Genomic DNA, 6865 nt, shown 5'->3' on the forward strand with positions numbered 1-6865 from the left:
AGCGCTACCCAACGCCACTATCAATTTTGTGAGGATTTGCGGTGATGCACCACATTTCATCCAGCCGATGGTTGGTTGGCCGGGAATTGGGTGGATGTTTTGTGGGACGTGTTGGATTCCCGTGTGGTCTGCAATTCATTACGGGAACTGGAACAAATAGGAGCTTGTCCAACTGGCCGTCGCCGGCTGACGGTGATGTGCCGCCTCTCGTCGCAGAGAACCTGGACAAGTGGGAGCGGCTGACGGTGGTGTTGTGTGTCCCTTCCTCACAGAGAACCTGGACAATGGGAGCGGCTGACGGTGGCCGACAGTCTGGAGCCGGTCTCCTTCGCCGACGGCGAGACGGTCGTCAAGCAGGGCGAGCCGGGCGACGACTTCTTCATCATCCTGGAGGGCAAGGCGGCCGTGCTGCAGCAACGCTCCGAGGGCGAGGAGCCGGTGGAGGTCGGCCAGCTCAGCCCCAGCGACTACTTCGGTGAGGGCGAGCGCCGCCGCGGCTGGACCGGCACTCCGACCGACCCCGCCGCACGGCGGCGCGCGCGGTGCCGAGGGAGGCGGGTCCGCGCTGCTGTCACGTGACGCGTCCCCGGGGCGCTGCGCATCGCGAGCGTGCAGTGTCGCGCAGGAGGGACAGCCGGGCCGGCCGCCCGGCCCCGTCCGTTCCGCACGTTGATGGGCGCCCAGGTCACGTCGCCGTCCGCTCAGACTGCGGTAGTCAGCGCGCCGGACCACCGGTCTGCGCTCGCAGTTCGTCTGGTCCTGACCAGCGGTTCAGGCGGCGTGCAGAGCCCGATGTGTCACAGGCTGTACCAGGGCAGTCGGCGCCCGCAGCTCGCAGCGTCAGAGGCTGTGCCGGGCAGGAGTCGGGCTTTACGTTGTGCTGACCACAGCCACAGCCCATCGGTCCTTGTGAAGCGAAGTGAAGCCATACGTCGCCCTCGTGAAGCCATACGCCGCCCGCCGATGGCATTGAGACGGCCAAGGCGTCGGCTGCGTTCTCGGCAGCCGCCGGCGTCACTGGCTGTTGCGCTCAGCCCCAGAGGCGGGCGCGACGGCCGGCGGGGCGCTGCCGCGCCGCCGTGACCTGACCTGACCTGACCTTATCGTACACCGGCCACCTGAGCGCTGAGTCACAACGGCCCACTCGTAGTGGCCCTCGACCCGCCCGTGACATCGACGCACGGCGAGGGTGCATGGATTAGACGTGCCCGCTGTGGTGCTGATGTCACGGAGCGCCCCGGCAGCTGCTGCGTGGCGTGCCCTGACGGCTGACTCCGTGTCTGCCCCGACGGCTGGCTCCGTACATGACTCCGTGCCTGCCCCGACGGCTGACCGTGCCCGCCCCGACAGCTGGCTCCGTACATGGCTCCGTACGTGCCCTGACTGACTCCGTGCCTGCCCTAACGGCTGACTCCGTGCCTGCCCCGACGGCTGGCTCCGTACACGGCTCCGTACGTGCCCTGATGGCTGACTCCGTGCCTGCCCTAACGGCTGACTCCGTGCCTGCCCCGACGGCTGGCTCCGTACACGGCTCCGTACGTGCCCTGATGGCTGTCCGTGCCTGCCCTAACGGCTGACTCCGTGCCTGCCCCGACGGCTGGCCCCGTACATGGCTCCGTGCCTGCCCTGACGGCTGACTCGTGCCCGCCCCGACGGCTGGCTCCGTACATGGCTCCGTGCCTGCCCTGACGGCTGACTCCGTGCCCGCCCCGACGGCTGGCTCCGTACATGGCTCCGTGCCTGCCCTGACGGCTGACTCCGTGCCCGCCCCGACGGCTGGCTCCGTACATGGCTCCGTGCCTGCCCTGACGGCTGACTCCGTGCCTGCCCCGACGGCTGGCTCCGTACATGGCTCCGTGCCTGCCCTGACGGCTGACTCCGTGCCCGCCCCGACGGCTGGCTCCGTACATGGCTCCGTGCCTGCCCTGACGGCTGACTCCGTGCCTGCCCCGACGGCTGGCTCCGTACATGGCTCCATGCCTGCCCTGACGGCTGACTCCGTGCCTGCTCCGACGCTGGCTCCGTACATGACTCCGTGCCTGCCCTGACGGCTGACCCGTGCCTGCTCCGACGGCTGGCTCCGTACATGACTCCGTGCCTGCCCTGACGGCTGACTCCGTGCCTGCCCCGACGGCTGGCTCCGTACATGGCTCCATGCCTGCCCTGACGGCTGACTCCCTGCCTGCTCCGACGGCTGGCTCCGTACATGACTCCGTGCCTGCCCTGACGGCTGACTCCGTGCCTGCCCGACGGCTGGCTCCGTACATGGATCCGTGCCTGCCCCGACGGCTGGCTCCGTACATGACTCCGTGCCTGCCCCGACGGCTGGCTCCGTACATGACTCCGTGCCTGCCCTGACGGCTGACTCCGTGCATACCCCGACGGCTGGCTCCGTACATGGCTCCGTACGGGCCCTGACGGCTGGCTCCGTGCCTGCCCTGACGGCTGGCCCCGTCCCTGCCCTAACGGCTGACTCCGTGCGTGCCCCGACGGCTGGCTCCGTACATGGCTCCGTGCCTGCCCTAACGGCTGACTCCGTGCATGCCCCGACGGCTGGCTCCGTACATGGCTCCGTACGCGCCCTGATGGTTGGCTCCGTGCCCACCCTAACGGCTGACTCCGTCCCTACCCTAACGGCTGACTCCGTGCCCCGACGGCTGGCTCCGTACACGGCTCCGTACGTGCCCTGATGGTTGGCCCCGTGCCTACCCTAACGGCTGGCTCCGTCCCTGCCTAACGGCTGACTCCGTGCGTGCCCGCAGGCGAGATCGCCTGATGCTGGACCGGCCCCGGGCGGCCACCGTGGTGGCGCGCGGCCCTCTCAAGTGCGTCAAGCTGGACCGGGGCAGGTGAGAGAGGCGAGGTAGAGCGGCGGTCGCCGCGCCCGCCCGGCCGCTCGGCCGGCTGGTGACGAGCCCGCGCCGGGGTTAGGTCGGGCGGCAACGGAGGGAGTGGGCCGTCTGTCGGGTGTGTGCAGGCGTGCACGAGTGCGGCCCGTGTGTGCCGTGCGCTGAGAGTTGAGTGTATGTGCTCCGGTGTGTGACCGTTGAGAGAAGCGTTCCATGCGGCTATGTGCTCCTGATGTGTTTAGATAGTATGCGCTGCTGTAGCACATGCATGACATGTGCAATGTATGAGCTGTACGATAAATGCGGCTAGCTTTCTTAGTAAGACTTATTCCGGCGTTTTTATATTGAATTGATGGATTTCTGGGATCAGAGCACGCTCCTAGAAGGGTTCGTTGCGTGAGCCCTGGCCCAACCATCCGATGGTGGAACTCGACAGGTTACCGGCAGACTTGTAACGAAAGTTTAACGCCCCATGATACCCAACACGTGTCTGTCCTGCCCTAAGACGTCACCTGACCTTCAGCGCAGCCAGTCACAGGCTGCAGGTCATTCCAGTCATGGACAAATAGCTAGCACCCTGAAGTGCCCCAAACCCTTGCCGCGGGTGGGTGAGGCCAAAGATAGACCTTCAACGAATTGAGCCGTCGGGGCGAACAAATCAACCAACCTTCTGTTGATTTTGTTTGGTTGTCGTGACCGGCGGCCTGTAGAAGTAAGGTCTTAGTCGTGGCCGGCGGCCGCGGTCGTGTAAACTTCAGGGTTGATGTGCATAGTCCTTTGGAACGGGCCGCGAGTTACCGCACGTTTCATGCGGTGCGTTTGATGGTTTCGCGGTTATTTGGAGGCGGGGCTCAGTCTGGCAAAAGTGAAGCTCGACGCCATTGTGGACTGGCGATACACAGTTGAACTGCTCAGTGCTCAGCCCGACCTTCTGCACACCGCGTTGGAATGCTCGTCACGTTAGAGAGTTACCGAGTGAAATACCAGCTGATCAGTGATCGTGGAAGGAAGGATCGCCTCTCCAGCGGGCGGATCGCGGCCGTGCTGGGCGGCGGTCCGAGTCGACGCTCCCTCACACTCCTGTCCATTCCAGGTTCGAGCGCGTGCTGGGGCCCTGCGCCGACATCTTGAAGCGAAACATCACACAATACAACAGCTTCGTCTCCCTGACCGTGTAGTCCGGGGCGAAGCCGGCCGCTGGAGGAGGCGGGGAGGAGCGCGGGCGCGCGCGGCCGGGCCGGCAGCGGGCCCCCGGGAGCCGGCGCCGCCGCGGGCCCGGCCGGGCCCGGCCGCCGGCAGCCCGGCGCCGCACCGACGAACGACGCGCGAGCGCGAGGCGCTGCCGGGCGCGCGGGCCGACGCACCGCGGCGGACTCGGGCGGCGTGTGGCCCTTGGACGGGCGGAGCCGGGCGGCCCCGGCCAGGCGCCGCCACTTGTGGTCCGTGCTGCTCTGATCTGGCGACTGTGGGACGGCTACCGCCACAGGGTCGGAGGCAGCCGAAGACAGACCGTCCGCCAGTCCGGCGGCGCGAAGACCGACGCTCGCCGACCCGGAGGCGAGGACGGCGGGTTTCAACCAATCGCGAAGCCGGGTGGGAATGGATGCCGGTCTTCCACCAATAAGAGGGCCCCGAGGTGGGCTTTCCACCAATCCCGAGGTTCGATGCAGCTGATGTCAGTCGAGGGGATGCTGGGTGATAGTGTGTTACCGCGTATGTGCTTCTTACAATTAAGCTAGCGCGACTGTACTGAATATCGGTCAGTTTGGAGATAACCGAAAATAAAGCCAACTGGTTCCACGGCCAATATGTATTTCCCAAACAAATCCTGCCTGGAATGCTACAAAGCGCAGAGGGCTGCCGAGATCGTTGCTACAATGACCAATCATGACTACCATCGACTTGAACCAAACGTGACTAGACGGGTAAGTGACTCGCTCGAAAACAAAACTAGAGCACCGACGTCAGCATTCTTCAATCCTTAGAATGGAGTAAGCACAGCTCAGGATTGCAAAACTGCACAATTTCCTGACAATCTCATGCTTCGAGCCCACCATCGTTCGAGCTCTCGTTAAGAGCCTCGACTCGCAGTCCACGATATCACACGCAACCGATTTACTCCTTCGCGGCCGCCTCCCCACCTCGCTCCCTATGCCTCCCGCAATGACCCTGCGTTCCCTAGCGGACGGCCTCTTAGCGATGAGATCAGTAAAGCCTCCCATTGCGCCGGGTCCGTCCGCCGTCTGGTCCGGTCCGGTCCGGTCCGGGTCGCGCCGGCGAACCGGACGGCGGCCCGCCCGTCGTCACGTGGCCAGCGCTCTGACCAGAGCCGCGCGCCATCCGCCGCGGAGGCGAAACGGCCGAGGGCAGCAGGGCCAGCTACAGCTTCAGCAGCTCCTTGACGAAGCCGAGGCGCGCATCCAGCTCGGGCCGGTCCCGCAGCAGCTGGCGCACCAGCATGCGCACGCTCTTGTGTTTCTCGTCCACGCCATCCACCTGATGGCGGACCGATGGCGGTCAGGGACGGCCTGATGATGAACCGGCGGTGGTCAGGGACGGCCTGATGATGAACCGGCGGTGGTCAGGGACGGCCTGATGGTGGACCGGCGGTGGTCAGGGACGGCCTGGTGGTGGACTGGCAGCGGTCAGGGACGGCACAGACACTCGCTGTCGGCGGAAATGTGCCGCCGCGGAATGAAACACACAGAATGGACTGAACGAGACCAAAATACGCGTTTTGTTGACGGGCATGCGTCGCGGTGTGGCGTCGACGTTCTCGACGAACACTTTGCTGTGCTTCGTTCAACAGGCATAACGCAGGGTGTCCAGAAACATTGACGGTAAACCGAAGACTCTGCCAATCGAGGTACACACACACGACATCCCTCATGCATTATTCACAGCGTAGTGATGCGAAGCATGCTGAACCGAGAGTTTACGAAGCATTCGACCATCACACTACAATCACCATCCCTCCAGCTACATCACCGTCACCGTCACCGTCACCATCACCATCACCATCTTCAGCATCAGCACTGTGGCGGACCGACGGGTCATGTGGCGTGCAGAGCTAGATACGGGATAATTACGGTCAGATACCGGCTTCGCCCATTTGGCGGCGGCGCGTTTGGTGGCAAGCGCGACGCAGGCTCGCGTTCGTCACCTGGAACGCGAGCCTGTGTCCGAGTCTCTGCACGCCACGGCGGTTTATGACCACCGCAAGCCCCAGCACCGCACCTCCTCCAGCAGACGCGTCTTGGAGCGGATGATCGGGCTGTAGCGGCCCTCCATTACGCTCTGGTAGAACTTGGAGCTCTGCTGCTTCAGCACTATACGGCCCAGGTTCTGCGGCCGCCAGCACCGGTCAGCAGGTCAGGGGTCACACGACGCGCGCTTGGCTCAACAGCTGATTATCGTGACTCTGACGTTAGTGCCTCGCATGCAGTACACGTGGGGAGCGATTGTCGTTACCTGGAACGTAAGCCCGTGTCTGAGCCTGTCTCTGAGCCTGTGTCTGAGCCTGTGTCTGAGCCTGTGCCTGAGCCTGTGTCTGAGCCTGTGTCTGAGCCTGTGTGCCACGTTTGGGCGTGCGGTCGGGGCGCGCCACGGCGGTTTGTCGCCCGGCGGGAGAGAAGTGCCGATTTCCAACAGCGCACGCGAATACAGTAACATTCAAAAATATTCCACATTACCCAACGACGTCTGCAGAACGCGAGTGCGCACGTAACAAAACCCATGCCTTTTGGGCATAAACCCAAGCTGAGTGGCTCAAACTGGGATCCGCCCGGCCGCTGGAGCTGAGTCGGGGGTGCCTCGGCACCGCCCCGGCCGCTGGGGCCTGAGGCGGGGGTGCCTTGATACAATCCCGGCCGCTGGGGCCTGAGGCGGGGGTGCCTCGGCACCGCCCCGGCCGCTGGGGCCTGAGGCGGGGGTGCCTCAGTACCGCCCCGGCCGCTGGGGCCTGAGGCGGGGGTGCCTCGGTACCGCCCCGGCCGCTGGGGCCTGAGGCGGGGGTG

At 64.9% G+C, this 6865-nt stretch overlaps 1 long non-coding RNA gene across 1 annotated transcript; it reads left to right on the forward strand.

The window, feature by feature from the left end:
• Positions 1 to 291: 291 nt before the first annotated feature.
• LOC119113879 (uncharacterized) lies at positions 292 to 4062 on the forward strand. Its single transcript, XR_005095979.1, has 3 exons — positions 292 to 475; positions 2763 to 2849; positions 3943 to 4062. It is a non-coding gene; the product is annotated as an uncharacterized LOC119113879 (long non-coding RNA).
• The last annotated feature ends 2803 nt before the right edge of the window (positions 4063 to 6865 follow it).

This window comes from Pollicipes pollicipes, unplaced genomic scaffold (assembly GCF_011947565.3).
Source record: "Pollicipes pollicipes isolate AB1234 unplaced genomic scaffold, Ppol_2.1 Scaffold_7262;HRSCAF=8765_pilon_pilon_pilon, whole genome shotgun sequence".
NCBI classification, from domain to species: Eukaryota; Metazoa; Arthropoda; class Thecostraca; order Pollicipedomorpha; family Pollicipedidae; genus Pollicipes; species Pollicipes pollicipes.